At 36.8% G+C, this 26,327-nt stretch overlaps 1 pseudogene; it reads left to right on the top strand.

Annotated features, from left to right (window-relative positions):
- LOC149165237 (calcium-dependent protein kinase 4 pseudogene) lies at positions 1-26,136 on the top strand (annotated as a pseudogene).
- Positions 26,137-26,327: the final 191 nt, after the last annotated feature.

Here is a 26,327-nt window from a genome sequence, read left to right as displayed (position 1 = left end):
ATGGAGGACCATATTGGAGACTTGGTTTGGGGTGATCAATTCGCTAAATGTAAGTCCAACCCCCTATTTGACGTTCCATTTACTCGTTTGGAGACGGCTATAAGTTGTATATATTTGTATCTTTACTTTAAGCTGATTTGTAGTTTGATCTCCTATCATTTTGAGCATGACTGAATGCACCATTGTGGTTAACACACTCTTGCAGCATTCCTGTAAGTAATCCAAAGTGATCTTGAAGATCTCTCTATATATTGAAGCTCTTGAATCTCAACTTCTATAACAGGATGTAAATTACAGTAGACCGAAAGTGTTATGAAGTGCATAATCAAAAATTCGTGCATTGTGAAAGTAGATATCAATCTTGTGTAAGGTTTATAATTATGAAAAATTGATCGACCTTTGGTTATGGTACACCTATTCTCCTAATTGACGGTTCTTTGTTTCTCTACTACTTCCAAGTCCTACATATATATGTAATTTGACATTTTGGGGGTTTTTTTCATCATTTCCTTTTTTTCCTCTTAAGATTGAGATCCTCTACATTTTTCTTCTTCTGGTGATTCTTTGTGAAGATATGGTTAGTGGAACTTGATTTCTTTACATGGGTTCCCATCCCCTATGATATGATTGACATATGATCTTCCTGAACATTATGAATAGTTCATATAAAATCATGTATATGAATTGAGGAACACCTTTAAAATTCTTCCATTATGTAGAAATTAAGTCTAACTTGTAATATTTTTTAATATGTTTATGAGTCCATGACATGTTAGAATTGATCTATGTGAAAATCTTCATTGTCTAGTTTGAACTATCATGTGTATGTTTATGAGTCTGTGACATGCTAGAATTGAATATATGTCAAAAAAATTTACATCATAATGTTTGACATATCTAAGTTGTATGTTTCATTATTTTTTGAATTGTTTCACTTCGATTTGGAGGGTTCATGCATTACAGGCCATTTGTATGTTGCAGGTTTGTATAACATGGTTGTTCAAGGCCCTTAGGATTTGTATAGAATGGATGTTGTGGGCCCTTGGAATTGGTCATGCATTGGAATTGGTTTTGCGTTAGAATTGTTTTCCAAACATTAGAATTAGGTGAGATACATCCATTTACCTCATAAATGGCTAACTAGTGTTGTCAAGATTTTCCAAGTTGGATGGAACTGTGTGGTCAAGTAGACTTCCCTATCCTTCCTAGTGAATTCTTTTCATTCACTCCATCAGTCGTCCAATTTGAAAAACTTACTCTAACAATGGGTGTTCCTATTCCAGTAGATCCAACTTGTGTATCTTAGATACTTTAGAGGATATTACCACACACTCAGGTCCCAAGCAATGCTTGTAATTCCTATGCTCTAGAACACAGGATGCTTCTCAACATAAAATTCAAGACTAGAAAACTACAATCTCATTGGGGGAAGGAACAATGAGCATCAATTCCACTAAAACTAAGATTAAAGGATACCTTTGGCCTTAAGAGTCCTCTAATGTTGGAGTGACTCCAAGGAGGGGGATCCTTCAAAAACTTACAACAAACAACAAACAAAAAACCAAACACATTCCAAATTAATCGAGCATCAATTCTTATCAAACCACAAAGAGCTGGGATCTAGACCTTCCATCAACAATTTCCATGCAAAATGACCCTAACCCAACCTTAATCAGAGAAATTACTAGCCTTTAGTAATTTGTGTGGATTCATGGATCTTAGCATGCACATGACATACTTACCTCTCTTCTCATTGTAGGTTTTAACCCTACGCAAAATTTACTGCAAATGAATTCTTAAAAAAGAAAAAATAAACAATGGCAAGAACATAAAACAAATATACACAGATATTTGCCCCTGGATCAAAAACCAAGGCTACCATATTAATTTTTCATTATATTCTTTTCAATGTTAAAATACATATATATACATGCTGAAGCATTCATAAACCCTAATCCATTAGCCTTGGATTTAGTTCACCTTTATGCTAGAGGTCATCTTTTATTTGATAAGATGTGTCTAATTGAATTGGAGTAGCACATCATAGAAAATTTTAGGGGTGATGTTAAACCCATTGGTGAAATTTAAGGGGTTTCATATTTTGGAGGGGAGAATTAATAGTTAGCCCAAAAAATATTTAAAAAATAAATAATTATTATATTTTAGCCCATAAAAAAATGGCAAATAAACATTCGAAGCCCGATTCATCTGGTTTTCAAGTAGATTCTTCTTCCAATCGCCCCGATTTCTAGGAATGTGATTGGTTAAGGGTTATTTCACCCTCTACCATTCTTGGAAAATTGAAGTTAGGTTGAATTCACCCTAGATTTTAGGGCCCAAGTGTAGAAATTATGTGTAAGTTTGAAACTTATCATGGAATTTACTAAATCACAAAACTCAAGCCTACTCTACTCATCTGCGGAATTCAATTCACAATCTAGAACTCAAATAATAAACATGCAAGAATATTTATCACACATACAAAAATATTTATCTAGGGGAAGGGAACTTCTCAAAACCCCTTCAGCCTTGTGTTTATTAATCAAGTGAGAAAGAGAAGCTATTACAATTCTCAGCTCAATGCCAAAGCTCAACCTACAAAAGAAATTCTACGCTCTCTTGCTGAATGACTGATCTCAGCTAGTACATAACCAATTATCAAGCCTTCCAAGCTCCTATTTCCTTCAGATGTTCCTTGAGGATTTAGGCACCTATTAACTAGGAAATTCCTCTAATTGATTGTGCAATTCCAAGGTACGGTCCACCTAACCTCATGCAACACATATACACTCAACTAGTTTACAACTGCTTGTTAACTACCTTGGAAACTCCACCACAGATGGGAAACTCGTATTCTTTGCATGCATGAGATAATTACTAGTGTATTGATTGGTTAACTAGATTATCTTTGAGTTAGACTAATGTCTCACTACTTAACTGACCACCCACTATTTCTATTAATAGTTAGAACTAGTTTAACTGATTACAACTGAAATTAACTCAACCTAGGCTCCTAAAATTTAGGAATCACTACATATAATTGAAATCCGTGCCTCTAACTCAAATTAACTGAGTTAATTTATTGAAAAGTGCCATGTCACCTTAGTTAACTACTCCATGATGTCTGCTGATGTGGAATTTCGAATTTCATCAATTTGACTAACACAAAATCAAATTAAGAATTTCTTGCTGATTTTTTCAACAATACCTCTCAGTAAGAAATGGATTATCAACCACCCCTATCATGCACATGTGGAATGTACTAGATGAAACACCTATCATTGTTGTTGCTTCCACTGCAACATCTACAACTGAGAAACATCTAAAAAATCATCGAATCAATTTTTCACTGTCTACTGGGAAAATTGTGTTCTTGTTGACTCTGCTAGTGAACCTCCTATTCTACTATCAACACTTCTCTGCACTAATCAGTATCTGACTAACATTGATACTCCTACTACTGAATACTATGGGGACCTGTAGCATTGGTAATGATCCATTAGACAAAAACACCTTAATGGATCCCCCCATTTTTTTGAAACTCTTGGACTATGGCTTCACATGGCCCCACCTCACACCTGGAGGTATGGATGCATATGCTCCTTATGCCAACTTAGCTCGAACTCTCCCCCTACTGGAGGTATTTAATTGAGTGGATGTCTCCAATTTTCCTTGGCTGCTCCACGTCTTCTCAAGGCTCCTTTTGAGGCTCCATTTTGGTTGAGGCTCCCTCTCAACCATAATATCTCAAATCCATGCCTTGTTCCTCAAGGTTTTGCATGCATCTTATACTTAAAGTGCATACATGTTCTAGTGTGAAACCTGCTATGTTAACATCTATAAATTATGTGTAGATTTGAAACCGCTCATGAAATTTACTAAATCACAAGACTCAAGCCTACTCTACTCATCTGCAGAATTCAATTCATAATCTAGAACTAAAATAATAAAAATGCAAGAATGTTTATCACACATACACAAATATTTATCTAGGGGAAATCAATTGCTCGAAACCCCTTCAACCTTGTGTTCATTAATCAAGTGAGTAAGAGAAGCTATTACAATTGTCAGTTCAATGCCATATCTCAACCTACAAAAACAACTATATTCTCTCTTGCTGAATGGCTAATCTTGCCTAGTAATTAACCAAATATCAAGCCCTCCAAGCTCCTATTTCCTTGCATTGTTCCTTGAGGAGTTATGCCCCTATCAACTATGAAATTCCTCTAATTGATTGTACAATTCCAAAGGATGGTCCACTTGACCTCATGCAACACTTGTACAGTCAAATAGTTTACAACTGCTTGTTAACTACCTTGGAAACTCCACCACAACTGGGAAAAGAATATTATTTGCATGCATGAGCTAATTGTTAGATGATTAATCAATTAACTAGATGATTTTTTAGTTATACTAATGTCCCACTACTTAACAGTTACAACTAGTTTAACTGATTACAACTGAAATTAACTCAACCTAGACTCCTAAATTTAGGAATCAAAACATACAATTGAAATTCATGCCCCTAACTTGAATTAATTGAGTTAATTGGGTGGTTGAAGGGAAAGTACCCCTAGGGTCCTTTCGGCTAAGACTCTACCAGACTGAAAATTGCTTATTTAAAGAAACACACACACAGCCATCATCTTTACTTTTAAGCAAATTCTAAGGTTTAGGGCACATACCTATGGTCCTACGTTCGAGAAGACCGTTAGGGTGCAAACCCTCCTTGGAGTTCCCTTCTTCTTTCTTTGACCTGCAAGACAAACAAATCAAAGAACACAACAGTACCTGTACAAATACTTATGTATAAATCATCTTCATGCTATAAAGTTAGTTATAAAAAATCTTTAAGTAACCACTTTCACAAGAATTCAATACAAGAATTTCATAAGCATAAAGAAAGATTATTCGGGAACAAAGACGTGTTTCTTCATAAATAAAGGCAAATAAAGTACAGATATCGGAAAGATATCACCTGAACACCTTCAGCAGGCTCCAAGCAAGCTTCCTCCCGGATTCGTTCCAGCCTCAAGCCTCCGACAAGAGCTCTTTCCAAGTCCTACTCCAATGATGGTATCAAGGATGAATGATCACCAATACACATGGAAACAAGGGTTTCCTATGCAAGATGGGGGAAGTGCAGAAAACACCAAGGACTTCAGACCTGATCTAAGGGAAAAATCTCAGCATAATAATCTTGCTCTCCTTTCTCTCCCCTTGGCCTTCCCATTGATGTCTTTTTATACCCTCTCCAAAGTAGTTTTTTAGTTAGGAGTTGGTTGGGAACAGTTGGGCCACGGGCACTAACAGGTGATCCAGCAGGTAAACCCGCGATCACCGCCCGAAAAAGAGGAAATTATATATTTTTTAAGTGTTTTAATAGATACACGCGGGTTGGGTATGACAGACCCGCGTGTACACGCGTTTAACTCAGGGCAATGTCGCGTATAGGGAATAAAACACTGTTTTTTAAATTTTTGGACCAGGTCTGGAAGGAAGGGTTGCCCTAGGCCATGAGTGCAGCATCACAAACCATGCCTGCTGATGTGGAATTTCAAATTCCCTCAATTTGACTAAGGAAAAATAAAATTAAGAATTTCTTGCTGCATGTTTCAACACCAAGAGCTTGTAGTTTGATTTGCGTAGGTTCCCAATTGAATTTTTCCCGCATTTCAGGGGTTTGCAATGTGCAGCTTGAACCTTGATTCACGTGTAAGATACGAGTTTAACAGTTTTTCTTGAAGGTTGTGAGTATAGGGTGGGTGCAAGTGGTATCTAATGGGTTAAATTTTAATGGGCCAGGTGATGGGCCTCTAAATTAGACATAAATTAAGGCCCATGCCTCTAATTGAAAACATAAATTAAGGCTTATGACCATTCTTCAGCACATTGAACCTCTCTTTTTGCATTAAATAATTTATTTTTAACTTTAATATATTCATTAGGAAGGTTTATGAATAATTGAATATTTGTGCTTAATATTATTTATTTTTGTGGAATATTATGAGAATATTGGGCAAATTATGAAGGGTTGGAGGAGGAGATAATTTAGGGACTTGTTCCCTACTACTGGAGGACCAATAATAAGTAATAAGTCAACAAGATATTATGGAACTATGTCACAAATTGTGGAACTCCAATGATTGAGAAAATCTAGGAATGTGTTCCACTCATCAAGGGAGTAGATCCATCCATCAAGGGAGAAGACCCGCTAATAAAGGGATTTCGGTGGGGAAAGATTCCTCCATCCATGGGGAATGATTCTTAATCATTTTGTATAAGTACAAAGTTGAATTTTCCTCTAGGGAATGATTGAGAATCTAGGAATGTGTTCGCTATCATTTAATGCAAATTCCTAGTATTACGGAGTAGATCCACTAATCAAGGGATTTTGTTGGGGAAAGATTCTTCCACCCATGGGGAATGATTCCTAATCATTTTGTATAAGTACCAAGTTTAATTTCCCTCTTAGGGGAGATTTTCATTAGTGTTCTTGTGGAGAGAGCTTGTAGTTTTGCAGCTTCATTGTATTTTCTTGCAGGGATGTAATTCTATTAATGAAAATAATGAAGATTTGTGTCATGTTCAGCTTCTAAATCTTGTTCTCTTCCATATGTCTCTGAGTTTCCTTGGGTTTAGCCATCCAAGGATCCTCGGAGTCCTTTTGTACCATTTTCTTTCCTTCTTTTCACTTCTTATTCACATGCATCTCTACTTTTTATTTCTTTCTATTTCTGCTTTTAGTATTAGTGATTTCTTGTTGTGGATTGAGTTAAATGGTTGATGTAAGTTATTTTGCAGGATCACAAGCATTATTTCATCCTTGGAAAATATTTGGAATTGAATACTAATCATTGACCTGCTTGGATTAGTCTTCTTATTCCCAAATCTAGATTGTTGGACCTCTTTTTAGTAAAAAACAATAAATTTCTACTATTTTTTAGAGCATGATAATGAGCTTAAATAAAATTAATTCCACTCGCATCAGATCACAAAAAAATTCTAGTTCATAACAAAAATTACCCCATTGCATTTGCACTTAACTTGGTTAGGCATGTTTTTAGATTTACTAGCTCACTAGTTCTCGAATTTCTAGATTTTCGACTAGTAATCTTTTTTTATTTTTTTTGGATAGGTTAACACAGATATTTTTTAATGATTCCACTTGGAATAGGGACCTAAGACATTTTAGTTAATAAAAAAAAATTCCCATCCAATTTGGATTTGATTTGCTTGGTCGTTAAACCCTCACCAATTTGATCATTTCACAAAGAAACTTCTCCAATCTTTTTGAGAAAATTCATCCATCTCCCAACTTTGGTTTTGAGTTCTGAGTGATCCTAGGCATTTTCTCACTCAATTCCACCCATCAAACACCTTTCCTAGGCTTCCCATCACCTCCAACACCTCACATTTTTTTCTCGGTTGTATCTTGTAGGTTCACTGTAATTCCTACAGGATCATCCTGTAGGTTTCTAGTACATCCTGTAGATTTTCGTGAAATGGCTTGTTTTAAGGCCGAATTGATGGAAAACCTCTAGGAAGTAGCCAGACGCCTCCCAATAGTCTCCCACACCATATAACCATCTCCTAACCCTTCCTTCCATCATCCAACATCCTTAATTCACCTGCCACATCACTAAAGGAAATTAGTTTTCATACTTGATTTTGCATGAAAAGACAAAAACAAATTTAATTTAGTCCCTTTACTTGCACATTAGTGATGCTTGATGCTTCTTACTTCCATGCTTAGATAGTAGAATTTGGTTCTGATAATTTAGCATTATTGAAAAGAATGATTTCTTGGTAGTTAATTAGGAAATGGTGTGATTTAACATTGAATTTCCGTCTCTTTCCTTGTACTTTCTCGCAATAGGTTAAGGTTCCATTTCTAACATTTCATTTTCTGCAATTAGTTTAGGATTTGAAGGCAATGATGATAATGAGGAAGATCCTATCGGTTTTCTCATTCAAGATACAGATGGAAGTGTGCACATGAAGAACATACCTCCATCTTTTCTTCCAAAATTTCATGATCTAAGGTTAGAGGATCTGGAAACCTTTCTCTTTGAAATTGAAATTGTTTGTAGGTCTTATGGTTACTTATTAAAAACTCAAAAATTGAGATTGTTTCCAGCAACATTGAAGGATAGAGCTCTTAAATGGTTGATGAGTTTAGGGACTAATTCAATAAGATCATGGAATGATATGCAAAAGATATTTATAGAAAAGTATAAAGATCATGATCTTGAAGAAGAAATATTTAGAATGAATGAAAAAAAAGATGAGAGTCTAGAGGATCTATCAGAGAGGTTCATGTATAATGTTAAGAGGGGAAAACTACATCATTTAGGATCTGACACACTAAAAACCCTCTTACTCATAACAATTATGGATGAATGGATTAATCTCCTTAATATCGTAAGTAGAGGTGATGTATACCGATCGTCATTTGATGAAATTTGTGAGACATGCAAACACATATCAAGAGGAAATACAAGATTAAGTCAATCAACATCAAGATCGGTAAGTCAAGCTAAACTCGGAAATTTGTTTGATGACTTTAAAACAGAAATTATTATCAATCTAACCAAAAAGTAGAAATTTGAAGAATAGAAAATGAGTAAAAAGAACATGTTTGTGTTGTCGATGGATAATCACATTATGTTAAATATTTCTCCTCATTACCAAGGTTGAAGGAAGTTCACCAAGAGGACAATGGAGCATGTCAATTGCCAATGCAGCAATTTTATATAGCTCTAAGAGGACCATGGCAGCCTATTCATCCTGATACGATGCAAGAGCCTAATTCACAATTTCAAGCTTATGCACATCCACCTCAAAGTAATTGTAACACACCCTTTCCTTAGCAACAATGGCCATATCAACCCCAAAACCAATGTTGGAAACAAAGTTGGCAATGAACTTATGGGAGCCATCCACAATCTCTTCGGTATTTTCCTCAATATCCTCCATACCAAACTCCATGTTATCCTTACCATTCACCTCCACCACAACCATAACCCCATCCATATCCATCTCAAATATACACTCCCACTCAACTACTTGTACTACCATTTCCAAATCCACACATTGAAATAGCTCAAACCACTTACAATGTTGAGGTACAACACTTCCAAACAACTCCTCTTGAGCTCAATGGTATTCACCATAGCACAGGAAGAGTATTGAAAAAAAGAGATTAGATTGATATCATTGAAGGACCACTCATTTTCCTTGTTGTCCTAAAAAACTACAAGATGTTCTGTTTTACTACAGGATATAAAAATACATAGAGAAGAAATTTGTTTTTGCCATAACTTGAAATCCATGCATCCATTTGCTAAGCTCTTTTAGGGGGAGATTCATATGGATGATGGTAATATGTTCAAGAAATTTCAGCAAATTCTAGTTCACGGTTTCGAACAAATTGGCCTCCATCACCTTCCGCCATTTTTACATTTTCTCAATATCAGTGTATCCATTTAAAAAACTGTTTCATGGGGAGATGCATATGGATGATGGTGACATGCCCAAGTAATTTCAACAAATTATAGTCCACGGTTTCCAAGAAATTGACCTCCATCACCTTCAGCCATTTTTAGTTTTTCTCAAGATCCATGCATCCATTGACAAAGTGGTTTTGATGGGGAGGTGCATAATGATGATGGAAACATGCTCAAAAAGTTTCAGCTCAATCCAGTCTACCGTTTGAGAGATATGGACAAAACAAATCGTTGTTGTGTAAACCTACAAGATACATAACAATACCTATAGGATTGGCAGTGAGCATTTTTAAAGGAGACTCGGAGGTCAAAGAAGCTCCTCTAGAGCTTAGCAGCAGCATTAGGATCATCAACATCACCATCCAACACCTGCACATCAACATCAACCCAGTAGCAGCATGCATGTCTCTCCAGCAACCATCAAGTAGGTACATGTATGCAATATTCTTGACCTCTTCTCTTTAGCATATTATAGTTAGAAATTTGTTGTCAATAAATGAGAGATGAGGTTTTATAAGCTAAGGATGGGTTAGTAGTCTCAACCGCCTTCAACTAGTTGATTCCAACGCACTTCTTCACTCATGCAAAGTTGAAAAGTCAAATTATGAAGGGTGGTGATTTCAAGGAATGAGGACAACAGTTAAAAGAAGATTTTTATAGAAAGGCCAAGGTCAGCATGACACTCCAAGCCCTCCATCCACTTCATATTCACTATTTATTCATCATTCATCCATCCCATTTTATTCTTATAAGAAAAAACAAAGAGAGCATCCTCTCCATTTTCATGAAATTTCCATGTGCAGGTTCGCAAGAAGGATGGTCAAAGAGAAAAGGAGGATCACAAAGAGACCCTTGTCCCCCACATTTTTATTTTACCACTCATTACCATTCATTCCTCCACTATTTCTATCATTTTTTCCACTCCTTTACTTCAGTTTACAAAGGGACTGTGTTTTCTACAGGATGATCATGTAGGAATTACAGTGACCTATAAATCCTATGTTGGGTCCCTATAATACTAGTGATTACCCCATTACTATTGTATTTACACCCCTTATTAACATTTTTGTGCCCCTATTGCCCCCATATTGTTATTACTTGCCCCATAAAATCCCTCTATTGTTATTTTTGTGGCTTTATATTATTATTGTTAGGTCGGCTGGATTATATTGTGACTCCTTAGACTCCTATATATAGAAAGGAGGTTTTGTCATTTGAATCATCAAAGAATTGTTCATTTATGTAATGTAAAGGAGGTAGCTCCCTCGAAGAGGCTGAATTCTAAGGAGTTGATCTATATTTTCTATCTTTTCTTGAGCTGGTTTCATAACACTTGGTATCAGAGCTTTGGATTCTAGGGTTTCACTGCTCCAAACAGGTCATCGTGGCATTTTCACTATAAAAAAATTTCTGCGATGTTTCAGAAGTTGAAAAAAATGCATTTGAGAAGAAATCGCACTGAACCTTGGGTCTGAATTTCAGATATTTTTGCACTATATTTGCGGAGATATGATCTGAGGAAGTTGGTCTTTTTGCAGACTCCTGAATTACATTCCAAACAGGGTACCTAGGGAAAATCGTCATAACTTTCTCTTTTGGGATCAGATTGAAATTTTGTGAGAAGGTACAGAAAGAGGACGGACTGTAGTTTCTTGTATGCATTTTTCAGATCCAAAGGTCGAAACAATGACTCGTGGCATGTCGTACAAGTTCGCTCTATTGAACTAGTCTATAATCAAGTCACTGTGGGAGATTTCACACAACTCTTCCTTGGAGAATCCAATTTGGGTCAGACTTGTGGAATTGGAAAGAGGACGTAGAAGGCTACTACAGGTCGTAATTTCAGAACTGGAGGATCTGAAATTACAGAGATACATCAGATTCAATATCAGGCTTCTACAAAGTGAAAAAAGGTGTGTAGTTTTTTTTTAAATTTTTGCGTAAGCTTGGTTTGAAGGAATTAAAAGGGCATAATAAAGCATTATTATCAGTAACTGCTTCCCCTAGGAAAGAAAATGAAAACACCTAGTAAGGAACCTGAAAGCTCTAGCATGACTCATGAAGAAGAGGAAGAAATGCTACATGATATATCAAAATTACAAGAACAACTGCAACAAATGTCACGCTCACAAAAGCTAAGATAAATGGCGTGGAATCTAAGATAAATGGCGTGGAATCTAAGATAAATGGCATGGAAGCTAAGATGGATGATTCGAAGACAGATTTGAAGAGAGACATTGCAGATTTGAAGACAGATTTGACAAATTTTCTACAAGAAATACTTACTAATGGTGAAAAGGTTGTAAAGGAAACTCATGATGTGAACAAAAGAAATGTTAATCATGATTCCATAGACACTAATGTTGGATCGAAGACCCACCATATTCCAAAAATCTATATGAGGAAGTTTGATGGCAAGGATCCCGCCACATGGATATTACAGATGGAGCAATTCTTCAATCTCAATAACGTGCAAAACACACAAAAGGTACGTATGGCAACTTTATATTTGGAACCAAATCAGTTTGTATGGTATCAATGGCTTTGCTCTCATAAACAATTTATCACTTAGGCAATTTTTACTGAAGAATTGATAGCACATTATGAGGATACAAAAAGCAACACTTTTTTTATCCAATTGATAAGTCTCAAACAAAAGGGTTCAATAATGGAGCACATTGAGGAATTCCAAAAATTGAACATAAGGGTAAATGATATTCCAGAGGAGCATAGGATTGATGTGTTCATATGGTATTTAAAGGATAATATCCAACATGATGTTCGCCTTTGGGAACCTGATTCATTATAGAAGGCATTCAGGTTAACAAGAAAAATGGAAAGCAAAATTATGGCAATCAGGAAGCATACCACTCACAACTATAAAGACGAAAGTGTTGTTGCCCCTAGTCTTCCACAACCTATAAGGTTGACACCACAACAATTGGAAGAAAAAAGAGAAAAAGGGCTTTGTTACAGTTGTCATAGCAAATACACTAAAGGTCATAAGTGTGTTGAGAAGAAATTATTCTACATAGATTGTGAAGAGGAAGAAGAAAAGGAGCAAGAAAGGTCAAAAGAAGAGGATATACTCTAGGAACAAAGCCTAGATGAAGAACAAATAAATCTGACCATATCTTGTAATGCATTGGTGGGAATTACCACTCCTATAACCATCAAGATAGAAGGACAAATCAAGAAGAAAAAGGTAATAGTGTTGATTGATTCAGGAAGCACCCACAATTTTATTCATTGTAAGGTAACAAAAGAATTGAATTGCTTCCTATATCCAGCACCAGAGTGTCAAGTGATGATTGCAAATGGAGGAACAATAAATTGCTCTAGAAAGTGCCATAATATCATGCTATCCATGGGAGAATATGTATTGACTAGCCCAATGCTTTCCATTCCAATGGGAGCTGTTGATGTTGTACTAGGAGTCCAATGGCTACAATCCTTGGGTACAATAGCCTTTAATTTTCAAGAACTTTTCATCAAATTTTCTACGGAAGGAAAGGAAGTTGAATTAAGGGGTATTGCAGGGAAACCAGGAAAGATAATTAGCTCTAATGGTATGACAAAGCTTCTAAAAAAGGAGAAAAGAGGTGTAATTACACAATTATGTTCGCTAGATGTTTCCACATCGGAATCATCTATTTCTCCATATCTCCAAAAAGTCCTGGACAATCATTCCAAGGTATTTGAGACTCCCAAAGGTATCTCACCTATGCGTGATCATGATCATGCTATTCATCTAATTCCAGGAAGTGTTCCTCTAAACATCAGGTCGTACAAACATCCCTATGTCCAAAAGAGTGAAATTGAGCGTATGGTTGCAGAAATGCTAGAGGCTGGTATAATTCAACCGAGTCAAAGTTCTTTCTCTACTCCAGTAGTTTTGGTGCACGAGAAGGATGGATCATGGCGCATGTGTCCGGATTATAGGGAGCTCAACAAGCTCACTATTAAAGATAAGTTCCCCATTCTTGTGATTGATGAATTACTGGATCAATTGCATGGATCAATTTACTTCACCAAGTTGGATCTTCGTTCAGGATATCATCAAATCAGAATGAAGACTGAAGACATTCCAAAAACAACATTTAGAACTCATGAGGGTCATTATGAACTTTTGGTCATGCCTTTTGGCCTTACGAATGCACCTTCAACATTTCAAGGTTTGATGAATTCAATTTTCAAACCATTCCTTAGAAAATTTGTGTTAGTATTTTTTGATGATATACTAATCTACAGCAAGTCTTGGAAGGATCATGTTGAACATGTTGACAGGGTGCTATAACTATTGGAGGAGAAACAATTATATGCAAAAAGATCCAAATGTTTCTTTGGAGTCTAGGAGGTGGAATATCTAGGTCATATTGTATCTCATGAAGGATTTAAGGTAGATCCTAGCAAAATTAAAGCCATTAAGGAATGGAAAATCCCCACATCCATAAAGCATCTACGAGGATTTCTCGGGTTGACAGGGTATTATCGCAAGATTGTTAAGAATTATGGGAGAATAACAACACCTCTAACAACATTATTGAAGAAAGATGCATTTTCATGGACTCTGGAAGCAGCAAAGGCCTTTGAACATCTTAAAGAGGCAATGTGCCAAGCACCGGTCTTAGCTACACCGGACTTCACAAAAACCTTTATTGTGGAACGTGATGCTTCAGGAAATGGAATTGGTGTTGTTCTAATGCAAGATGAAAGACCCATTGCTTTTGAAAGTCGTCCAATTAAGGGAAAGTTTTTAAGCAAAGCTATTTATGAGAAGGAAATGTTGGCAATACTCCATGCACTTATGAAATGGTGACCCTACCTAATGGGAAGACACTTCAAGGTAAAAACGGATCATGATAGCCTTAAATACTTTTTAGAACAAAGATTATCCTCTGAAGAGCAAAAAAAGTGGGTCACAAGATGTTGGGTTATGACTTTGAAATCATCTACAAAAAAGGGAAGCAAAATGTGGTGGCAGATGCACTCTCAAGAAACGATGAGGATGTGGAATCATTGTTGTGTGCCATTTCTATTATCCAACCAGATTGGATAAATGAAGCAACAGAGGAATGGAAGAATGACGAAGAAGTGTGGGCACTTATTCGAAAGTTACAACAAGATTCCAGTACGTCTGATACATTTAGCTAGCAAAATGATTCGTTATGGTACAAAGATCGCTTATACCTCTGTAAGAATTCCCACCTAAAATGAAAGATTCTTATGGAATTGCACACTTCTCCCTTAGGAGGGCACTCAGGATTTTTAAAAGCTTACCACAGGGTTAAGAAGGAATTTTTTTAGGATGGACTTAAATCAGATATTCAAAATTATGTGGCGGAATGTTTGGTTTTCCAACAAAATAAAGTTGAAACAATTAAGACAGCAGGTCTATTACAACCTTTATCCATTCCAAGCCAACGTTGGGAGGAGGTTTTGATGGATTTTATCACAGGTTTACCCAATTCTGAGGGAAAGAGTGTCATCATGGTGGTAGTTGATAGACTTACCAATTATGCACACTTTTGTGCATTATCACATCCATTTAAAGCCAGTACAGTTTCTACTGCATTTATGGAAACGATTCAAAAGCTACATGGAAACCCAAAGATTATTGTAAGTGACAGAGATCCCATTTTCACTGGAAATTTTTCGACAGAATTATTTTCTTGTCTTGGTACTCAATTAACTCATAGCTCATCTTATCATCCTCAATCTGATGGGCAAACTGAGATAGTAAACAAATGTTTGGAAGGATATCTTCGTTGCTTTGTATATGATAAACAGACACAATGGGTCAAATGGTTGCCTCTGGCTGAATGGTGGTATAACACTTCCTTCCATACAGCAACAAAAATGACCCCATTTATGGCACTTTATGGGTATCAACCACCATCCATCACATCACATTTAAGAGAAAATTCTAAGGTTCAGGCAGTGGAACATCACATCGAACATCAACAACAAGTCCTCCAACTCTTAAAGGATAACCTCGTGTTGGCACAGAATAAAATGAAACAACAGGTAGATCAACATCGTAGTGAAAGAAGTTTTGATCTAGGTGATTGGGTATTCCTACGGCTACAACCATATAAGCAAATGTCCCTTAAGCAAGCTAAGAAGGATAATAAATTATCACCAAAGTATTATGGTCCGTACAAGGTGTTGCAAAAGATTGGTACTATGGCATACAAATTGGAGCTTCGTGCAGCTTCTCGATTGCACCTAGTTTTCCATGTTTCATGTTTAAAGAAGGTTATAGGCGACAAGCTCCCAGTTCGAACAATAATGCCAGAACTTGACGAGGAAGGAAAAATTATATGGGAACCAGAAGCAATCACAGAAACAAGAACTTGACAGCTACGAAATCGATCAATTTCAAAGTATCTTATCAAGTGGAAGAACTTATCCACTGAAGATTCCACATGGGAGGATGAGAATTTTATGCAGAAGTATCCAGAACTACTCAAGCATTGAGGACAACACTTTTTTGAAGGAGAGGGGCATGTTGGGTCCCTATAATACTAGTGATTACCCCATTACTATTGTAGTTATACCCCTTATTAATATTGTTGTGCCCCTATTGCCCCCAATATTGTTATTATTGTGCCCCATAGAATCCCTCTATTGTTATTTTTATGGCTTTATATTATTATTGTTAGGTTGGCCGGATTATATTGTGACTCCTTAGACTCCTATATATAGAAAGGAGGTTTTTTCATTTGAATCATCCAAAAATTGTTCATTTATGTAATGTGAAGGAGGTTGCCCCCTCGAAGAGGCTGAATTCTAAGGCGTTGATCTATCTTTTCTATCTTTTCTTGAGTTGGTTTCATAACATCCTATAGGAGGCAGTACTAATGAAAATAAATGGTGGAACAAGGTTGAAAAACGTTGATAAGGGTGTGGAAGACCTTTCCAAAGTGAAAAAAATAATCAAGAAGCATCTTGAATAAGGGGAAGAAAGCAAACTAATGGTCTCAAGAAACAAGGATTTTTCTTTGCCAAAATATGTTTTCTTGGCTTGTCCTTGTAGAACTTACAACCAAGATTCCTATTGCACAAGAGAGAGGCCACTAGGGCCATGAATGAGGCACAATGAGGTCACTAAGTTGCTCAGAGGATGAGCAACACTTTCAACAAGGCGGTATGATGGGCCTCTAAATTACACATAAATTAAGGCCCATGCCTCTAAATTAAAACATAAATTAAGTCCTATGACCATCCTTCAACACATTAAACCTCTCTTTTGGCATTAGATAATTTATTTTTAACTTTAATATATTCATTATGAAGGTTTATGAATAGTTGAATATTTGTGCTTGTTATGAAACCAACTCAAGAGAAAGATAGGAAAGATAGATCGACGCCTTAGAATTCAGCCTCTTCGAAGGGGAAACCTCCTTTACATTACATAAATGAGCAATTCTTGGATGATTCAAATGAGAAAACCTCCTTTCTATATATAGGAGTCTAAGGAGTCACAATATAACCCAACCGACCTAACAATAATAATATAAGGCCACAAAAATAACAATAGAGGGATTCTATGGGGCACAATAATAAAAATATGGGGACAATAGGGGCACAACAATATTAATAAGGGATACAACTACAATAGTAATGGGGTAATCACTAGTATTATAGGGACCTATCAGTGCCTAATATTATTTATTTTTGTGGAATATTATGAGAATATTGGGCAGATTATGAAGAGTTGGAGGATGAGATAATTTAGGGACTTGTTCCCTACTACTGGAGGATCAATAATAAATAATAATTCAGCAATATATTATGGAATTATGTCACAAATTATGGAACTCCAATGATTGAGAAAATCTAGGAATGTGTTCCACTAATCAAGGGAGAAGATCCACCAATCAAGGGCGCAAATCCACTAATCAAGGGATTTCGATGGGGAAAGCTTCCTCCATCCATGGGAAATGATTCTTAATAATTTTGTATAAGTACCAAGTCAAACTTTCCTCTAGTGAATGATTGAGAAAATCTAGGAATGTGTTCCTTGCCATTCAATGCAAGTTCCTAGTATTGGGGACTAGATCCACTAATCAAGGGATTTTGGAGGGTAAATCTTCCTCCATTCATGGGGAATGATTCCTAATCATTTTTTATAATTACCAAGTCGAATTTTCCTCTAGGGGGATATTTTCATTAGTATTCTTGTAGAAAGAGCTTGTAGTTTTGCAGCTCCATTGTATTTTCTTGCAGGGATGTAATTCTATTGATGAAAATAATGAACATTTGTGTCATGTGCAGCTTCTAAATCTTGTTCTCGTCCATAGGTCTCTGAGTCTCATTGGGATTGGCCATCCGAGGAGTCTCAGAGTCCTTTTGTATCATTTCCTTTCCTTCTTTTCACTTCTTATTCTCATGCATATCTAGTTTTCATTTCTTTCTATTTCTGCATTGAGTATTAGGGATTTCTTGTTGTAGGATTGACTTAAATGGTGGATGTAAGTTCTTTTGTAGGATCACAAGAATTATTTTATCCTTTGAAAATGTTTCGAAGTTAATAGTAATCATTGAGAGATTAGTCTTCTTATTCGCAAATCTAGATTGTTGGACCTCCTTTTTAGCAAAGAACAATAAATTTCTACTATTTTTTAGAACATGCTAACGACCTTCAATCAAATTAATTCCACTTGCATCACATCACAAAAAAAATCTAGTTCATAACAAAAATTACCCCATTGCATTTGCACTTGATTTGGTTATGAACGTTTTTAGATTTACTAGCTCACTAGTTCTTGAATTTCTAGATTTTCGACTAGTAATGTTTTTTATTTAAGTATTAGGGGTTTACACAGTGCATTATTAGATATCGTTTTTTTGGGATTCAACTGCGTTAAGTAAGTCATTAACGTATGACCATTTCCATGAGAGGTAGTCGTAACTGACTAATTTCTCATGATTTTTGAATTGTTCATGAACCATTCAAGTATAGATCCCTTCCCTCTTTTTGAATTTAAGTATTAGGGGTTTACGCAGTGCATTATTAGATATCGGTTTTTTGGGATTCAACTGCGTTAAGTTAACGTATGACCATTTCCATGAGAGGTAGTCGTAACTGACTAATTTCTCTTGATTTTTGAATTGTTCATGAATCATTCAAGTAGAGATCCCTTCACTCTTTTTGAATTTAAGTATTAGGGGTTTACGCAGTGCATTATTAGATATCGGTTTTTTGGGATTCAACTGCGTTAAGTAAGTCATTAACGTATGACCATTTCCATGAGAGGTAGTCGTAACTGACTAATTTCTCATGATTTTTGAATTGTTCATGAACCATTCAAGTAGAGATCCCTTCACTCTTTTTGAATTTAAGTATTAGGGGTTTACGCAGTGCATTATTAGATATCGTTTTTTTTTGGATTCAACTGCGTTAAGTAAGTCATTAACGTATGACCATTTCCATGAGAGGTAGTCGTAACTGACTAATTTCTCATGATTTTTGAATTGTTCATGAACCATTCAAGTAGAGATCCCTTCACTCTTTTTGAATTTAAGTATTAGGGGTTTACGCAGTGCATTATTAGATATCGTTTTTTTGGGATTCAACTGCGTTAAGTAAGTCATTAATGTATGACCATTTCCATGAGAGGTAGTCGTAACTGACTAATTTCTCATGATTTTTGAATTGTTCATGAACCATTCAAGTAGAGATCCCTTCACTCTTTTTGAATTTAAGTATTAGGGGTTTACGCAGTGCATTATTAGATATTGTTTTTTTGGGATTCAAATGCGTTAAGTAAGTCATTAACGTATGACCATTTCCATGAGAGGTAGTCGTAACTGACTAATTTCTCATGATTTTTGAATTGTTCATGAACCATTCAAGTAGATATCCCTTCACTCTTTTTGAATTTAAGTATTAGGGGTTTACGCAGTGCATTATTAGATATCGTTTTTTTGGGATTCAACTGCGTTAAGTCATTAACGTATGACCATTTCCATGAGAGGTAGTCGTAACTAACTAATGAACAATTCAAAAATCATGAGAAATTAGTCAGTTACGACTACCTCTCATGGAAATGGTCATACGTTAATGACTTACTTAACGCAGTTGAATCCCAAAAAAACGATATCTAATAATGCACTGCGTAAACCCCTAATACTTAAATTCAAAAAGAGTGAAGGGATCTCTACTTGAATGGTTCATGAACAATTCAAAAATCATGAGAAATTAGTCAGTTATGACTACCTCTCATGGAAAGGGTCATACGTTAATGACTTACTTAACGCAGTTGAATCCCAAAAAAACGATATCTAATAATGCACTGCATAAACCCCTAATACTTAAATTCAAAAAGAGTGAAGGGATCTCTACTTGAATGGTTCATGAACAATTCAAAAATCATGAGAAATTAGTCAGTTACGACTACCTCTCATGGAAATGGTCATACGTTAATGACTTACTTAACGCAATTGAATCCCAAAAAAACGATATCTAATAATGCACTGCGTAAACCCCTAATACTTAAATTCAAAAAGAGTGAAGGGATCTATACTTGAATGGTTCATGAACAATTCAAAAATCATGAGAAATTAGTCAGTTACGACTACCTCTCATGGAAATGGTCATACGTTAATGACTTACTTAACGCAGTTGAATCCCAAAAAAAACGATATCTAATAATGCACTGCGTAAACCCCTAATACTTAAATTCAAAAAGAGTGAAGGGATCTCTACTTGAATGGTTCATGAACAATTCAAAAATCATGAGAAATTATTCAGTTACGACTACCTCTCATGGAAATGGTCATACGTTAATGACTTACTTAACGCAGTTGAATCCCAAAAAAAACGATATCTAATGTTTTTTATTTTTTTTGCATGGGTTAACATAAATGTTTTTTAATGATTCCACTTTGAATTCCCATCCAATTTGTATTTGATTTTCTTGGTCATTAAACCCTCACCAATTTCATCATTTCACAAGGAAACTTCTCCAAACTTTTTGACCAAATCCATCCATATCCCAACTTTGGTTTTGAGTTCTAAGTGATCCTAGGAATTTTCTCACTCCATTCCACCCCTCACACACCTTTCTTAGGCCTCTCATCACCTCCAACACCTTACATTTTTCTCTCGGTTGTATCCTGTAGGTTCACTATAATTCCTACAAGATCATCTTGTAGGTTTCTAGTACATCTCGTAGGTTTTTCTGAAATTGCGCGTTTCAAGGCTGAATTGATGAAAAACCTCTAGGAAGTCACCAAAATCTTCCCATGGGTCTCCCACACAATCCAACCATATCCTAACCCTTCCATACAACCTCTAACATCCTTAATTCACCTGCCACATCACCAAAGGAAATTAGTTTGCATACTTGATTTTGCATGAAAAGACAAAAAGACAAAAACATATTTATTTCAATCCCTTTATTTGCAAATTAGTGATGTTTTATGCTTCTTACTTCCAATATTAGATAGTAGAATTTGGTTCATGATAATTTAGCATTATTGCAAAACCTATTTTCTTGGCAGTTAGTTAGGAAATGGTGTGATTTAGCATTCAATATCGGTCTCTTTCCTTGTACTTTCTAGTAATGGGTTAAGGTTCCATTTCAAACATTTCAATTTCTACAATTAGTTTAGGATTTGACTTTAGTACATGCACTCCATTACATCATGACAATGAATGAAAGACACATTGTATGCCACACATATAGTTTCGACACCTCTTAAGTTTGTACGAACCACAGGTTCATAATTAAAGTCGGTAGCCCTGGGAGTTGCAACATTCTTGTTGCAATACCGAGGCTCATCAACAAGTCCATGATTTCAGGCTACAAAAGGAATCCTACCCTAGGAATAATTAGATAAAGAGATAAATGGCTAGATCCCATCACCACCTTATCATGAAAAATATATGGAGAACCATCCTGGGACTTGGTTTGGCCCAGGAAAGGGCCATCCGAATTTTAAAGAACAAACTATGCATATAATGCCTCCAATGTTGTGTTGTATTAGTGTATGCGCATAGCAGCCCAATGTTTGATTTATCTCTTTTTTCATTAAATACACTTTGGTTCAAACCTTTTTCTAATGAGTGGAAGGGTGTAGTAACTTCTTTAGGTAAATATCACCATTTTCTCTTTGCAATGTTGACCAACAATGTCTAGTTTTTTGTTGTTTAAAGCTCTAATGAATTTTTTGTTGGCATTATGATGCATGTGTTGTACTTGATGGCAACCCACTCATAAAATAACAACTCATATATATAATCAGATGAATCTACAAGAAGAGATATCAGATGTGATAGAATACATGATAGTGCAAAGGAATCAAACGACAATCCTTAGTATGAGAAGTTAGCTTTGCCATCAAGTCCAAAGGGGGAGATTTTTGGCATTATGAGACAAGTGGTGTCCTTGATGGCAACTCATACAGGTGACAGATCATAGTGCAACAAGCCAGTAGCAAAGATTGATGATCAGCCTCTCAAAATGGAAGAAAATAAGGGGTTCACAGGTACACCATTCAAAAGGTGCAGACCCGCAGACACGCCATTCACAAAGTGCGATCATGTTCGCAGGTATACCGTGAAAAAGGTGCGGACCCCCAGTACACGCACTTTCATACAGAGAAAAGGGCACGCACGTGGGAAATCCTATGGTGGTCCATGGTATTTAGCCCGACATGTTTGATCCTATGGTTTTGGTCTGTGGTTTTGCATCTAAAGTATTGATCCAAGGTATTGGGTTCCTAGTATTGAATACCTATGGTTTTGGACCATGGTTTGAATATGGGCTTGCCTATGAAAAGGAAAGGAGATCATTTGGTTGAGCACTTATGGGTTGAATATCTTAAGATGAGCTAGATCGAAAATACTTGTGATCAGTTGGTGAGAGATAGCTAGATCTGAATCAAGGAGAAACCTGAGTATTATAGAAAAATCGACTGATGGGTCGAGAGCTCCATGACACATGGTTAGATCTGTAGATCTGATAGTCTGGGGTATGCTTGAAGACTGAAAAACTATCTATACCCGCAAGACCGCAGGTGTGACGCAGTGCAGGTGCGGATACCCGTAGAGCAGAAGAGTGTGCAGGTGCGGATCTACTCACAGGACTGCATGAGCGACACAGTGCAGGTGCGGATCTACTCACAGGACTGCATGAGCGACACAGTTCAGGTGCAGATACCCGCAGAGCAGAAGAGTGCACAGGTGTGGATGTAGCCGCAGGACCGCAGGTGCGACACGGTGCAGGTGCGAATACCCGTAGAGAAGAAGAGTGCACAGGTGCAAATACACACATATAAGAAGACTGTGCAGGTGCGGATACGCGCATATCAGAAAGCAACACAGGCGCGGATGTTCGTAGATGTCTTTTGGTGAAGTTGTGAACCCTGCTTGAAATTTGTTTTGACTGCCTTTGGCTATTCTGCAGGGTTCTGGGTGCATAATTGATGTCTGGTTACTGGTATTGAGTTCTGATAATAGCATGATTATGTTTAGCTTCAGTATTGATGGTTGAATGGATCAAGTTCTTAATGACATATCTTTATGTGATCTGATGGACTAGATCTGGTTGCTAACTCACATATTATCCTTGTATATGTATTGATCTGGTGTTTGGGTGATTCAGAAGATTGATTGATTATGTGCTTCAATGATATTAATGGGTCCAGTATGAAAATTGGATGAAACATGGCCTTTCAGATTATGTGTTGTGCTTCAGGAGTATCCAGTATGAAAATGTATGAAACGTGGTACCTGGAGGAGAGAAGATTGTAGGTCGGTGCCTATGTACTAGTATCTTAGCTAGTACAAGAGCTAAGGGGGTGGTAGCTCCCTTCCAGTAGCAGTTGAAAACTTTGGAGCATTGTAGCAGGTAGCAGCCTACGTACTAGTAAACGGATCGACTAGTACAAGAACTATGGGGGTTGTAGCTCCCTTCCAGGAGAGACTGGAGAACGTGAGAGGGTTATAGCTCTCTGCAAGTAGTAGCCTGCGTGCTGGTAAAGGAGTGCACTAGTACAGAACTTTTGTAAAAGGATTTTCTTATTAAGAAGAAGATTGAGATGACTTGCAGCAGGTGGTTTTCTCCCACATTGGGTTTCCACCTTATCTCATGGTGTTCATGTGTGTGGCTTATGTGTGATGATCTGTTCTATTTTACTGCACCTTTTTACTGTTAATATGGTTAATAATGTTCTAATGCACTCATTGAAGATCAATTAACTGAATCATAAGTTTACTGAATATACGCGAGTATTCTTAACTGAAGCAGCATATATGAATCAAAGTATGGAAATGAAAAATTTTTATTGACTTAATAATACTGATTCACCCCCCCCCCCCCTCTCAGTATTATTCCCAACATTTTTGGCTTCGAGGTGCTCCATCTTTGGCCTTGAAGATGAATTTGGATATTTAAATTTGTTTTTTGGTGAGTCTATAAGGTATTAGGCATTAAATTTGATAGTCCATGCTATCACTCAAGAAATTTTTTTAAAAAAATTGATCACATCAGTTCGATTGTTTGTCAAAGGGTTGATTTCGTAGCGCATAATTCATATTTTGCACTGGCTGCGCTACGAAATTGGGGATTTGTTTGAATCCATAGCCAATGTTTCACAGCTATCTCCTATGGATTCTGTGGGAATATCTGACTCAACATGTCACAGTGCTGGATCTTATCATCAATATACAAATAATATTGTTGTGTTTCATTCTCAAGGTTTTTCCTATAATCCCACTACATTGGCCGAAGTTCTGGTATCCAGTGGAGGTCAATATCCTAGCATGCCTATTGTACAGAGTTCTGCTTCCCTCCAAAAATCCGCATCTAATAAGAATCTCACAGGGGAACATACATCAGGTTACCTAAATTTTCCGTCATCAGATTGCCAAAGAAGGAGCTATACATGGTAGTATCTTTGAAGAAAATCCAGAATACATCAAGCAATGGCTGCAAAAGTTGGAGAGCACAACCTTGAAGGATATTCTAATGGAAGCATAGATTATTCCAATGTTGCAAATATCTCTTATTCATGTTATGTTTCACAAACTAATTCTTTGCAGCAGGAAGCATATGCATCAACTGGTCACCGGCAAGATAATGTTCATATAGGGAGCTCTTCCAAACAGCTGTTAGTTCAATGTGTAACTGCAATATCTGAAGTTAAAGAGGAAATGGCATCACATATAATCACAAAATTGAGAGAGACAGTCTCAATTCAAGGAGACCCAATGGAAAGACTTGCAGCTTACATGGTGGAGGGTCTTGCTGCACGAATAGAATCTTCAGGAAACGGAATATACAAAGCTAATATGCAAATGTTATTTGAAGTTTGCCCATATTTCAAATTTGGTTGCATGGTGGCCAATGGTGAAATTTGTGAAGCCTTCAAGGATGAGCAGAAGGTTCATATACTAGATTTGATGTTGAACAGAATAATGCTGCATGGATTCTTGATAAGTTTGGGGAATATGATATATGCATAGGAAAGTCAGGTTTCTGCAGTGATGTTGAACGACATCAACGTGCATACACCCTTTGGTGGCATGCATCAGAGCAGGGTAATGAGCACGCGGCACTTTAAATTGGGGATGCCTATTATTATGGATGAAGTACATGTGGTTCCAGCACATATGTTTCGTAAAGTCATTAGCATTACAAAGTCTCATTGTAAACTTGGGCTTACAGCTACACTTGTCCGAGAGGATGAGCGAATTACTGATCTGAACTTCTTGATTGGACCGCCGTTCGTAATCTGTTTGCTATTATCCTATTCTTGTTTTGAGGTCGATTTAAAGTCAGAAATTTCAGGAAGATGATTTAAAAGTGGAACGAAAATGTGAATTGAAGCCGAGTGGAGAGAAACGGAATGGCTATGGAGAGTCCGCTGAGGTTGATGGGCAGTGGGGGAGAAACACGGAACTGGTCTACGAGCAGGGGAAGCCTAAGTTATGCATCATCCCATGATGGAGCAGAGCACGACTTATCTTTATTGCTGAGAGAAGGAAATTGACTTTGGGCTGTCTGTCTTTTTCAAACCTGGTCAGGTGTTCACTGATGTGGTTGGAAGCCCATACTAAGTTGCCCCGGAAGTGTTATGCAAACGCTATGATCCAGAGGCAGAGGTGTGGACAGCCGGGGTCATCCTATACATCTTACTCAGCGGTGTTCCACCATTTTGGGCAGAAACACAACAGGGAATTTTCGATGCTGTTCTACGAGGTCATATTGATTTTGATTCAGAACCCTGGCCCAAAATTTCTGAGAGTGCCAAGGATCTTATCAGAAAGATGCTTACTTCAAAACCATCTGAGCGCTTGACTGCTCATGGAGTTCTATGTCATCCGTGGATATGTAAAGATGGTGTCGCTCCAGATCAAGCTTTGGATCCAGCTGTATTATTTCGATTAAAGCAATTTTCTGCAATGAATAAATTGAAGAAGATGGCACTTATGGTAATAGCCGAAAGCTTGTCAGAGGAAGAGATTTCAGGTTTGAAAGAGCCTAGGATATGCTACGTTATCATGATGCTCGCATGGCGGTGCTGTTTCATGCTTCATGGTGTCCATTTTCAAAGTTATGTCGATCTTTATATGATGACCTATCTTCAATGTTTCCAAAGATTTATCATGTAGCTGTAGAGGAGTCTGTTCTAATGCCCAGTGTTCTTTCGAGGAATGGAGTTCATAGTTTTCCATCTCTCTTTCTACAGAACCAGACATCAAGGGTGCGCTATCGTGGATTAAAAGACCTTGATTCACTTGTACATTTCTATAAGGATATTACAGGTTTGAATAGAATTTGGTGTCGTTTAAATTTTTCAAAG

The sequence above is a fragment of the Pinus tabuliformis genome, chromosome 5_1, assembly GCF_031772625.1.
Source record: "Pinus tabuliformis cultivar Carrire ecotype Pingquan chromosome 5_1, CPIR1, whole genome shotgun sequence".
Classification (NCBI taxonomy): domain Eukaryota; kingdom Viridiplantae; phylum Streptophyta; class Pinopsida; order Pinales; family Pinaceae; genus Pinus; species Pinus tabuliformis.
Note: the sequence above shows the minus strand (reverse complement) of the source record. Positions and strands in the feature narration are given on the sequence as shown.